The following is a 797-nucleotide window of genomic DNA, read 5'->3' as shown; positions in this document are numbered from 1 at the left end:
TTTTTTTGGGGGGGGGGGTTATTGTTTTAATATAGGCAATTATTAGAGCTTTTTTATATAATTGTTTTTGTTATAACACTATTGTCACGTGTCCTCAGAGATTGAAAATATATCACAATGTATTGACTGTTTTTGTTTGTCTCGTGTCACTGTTCTTCCTGACAAACCCTACAGTAGATTGAATACACACACACCTGGCCTGGTCTACAAGATACACTACACGACCAAGGTACCCATGTACATGTCAAAATACTTCCCAAAGGTCAGTGAATACCACGACCACAACACCAGAGGGAGCTCCACAAATCACGTTCAACCCAGATTCGGCACAAACAAGGGACTAAACACGTTTCACAATTATGCCACAATAATGTGGAACGCCCTACCCACGGCCGTAAAGGAATGTGAATCCCTACCCTCCTTCAAAACCGCTCTCAAAGAGCACCTACGGGTGGCTGCAATTAGAAACTGGCCCCTGTAAATGTCCAAACCCAACCCATGGTCAATGTACAGTTTCTTCCCCTTCGGATGTTTATAGTTTTTATGATCTCTTTTTACTACACAGTTTTGTGTATATTGTATCTGTGTGTGTGTGCGTGCGTGCCTGTGTGTGCGTGTGTGTGTGTGTGTGAGTACTCATCCCTCACCATAAGAGACATGCATGCTAAAGGTACACATGCTATAGATACAGGTACTGTATAGGCACTGGCATTAGAACTAGAGTTGGTTCCAGTTAGGATGGGTTAAATGCAGAGGAAGAATTCCTGGTATATGCAAAAATGTACTGGACAAATATT

This window comes from Notolepis coatsorum (assembly GCF_963971535.1).
Source record: "Notolepis coatsorum genome assembly, contig: SCAFFOLD_135, whole genome shotgun sequence".
Taxonomy (NCBI): Eukaryota; Metazoa; Chordata; class Actinopteri; order Aulopiformes; family Paralepididae; genus Notolepis; species Notolepis coatsorum.
The sequence above is the reverse complement of the archived record's forward strand: the minus strand, read 5'-3'. Positions refer to the sequence as shown.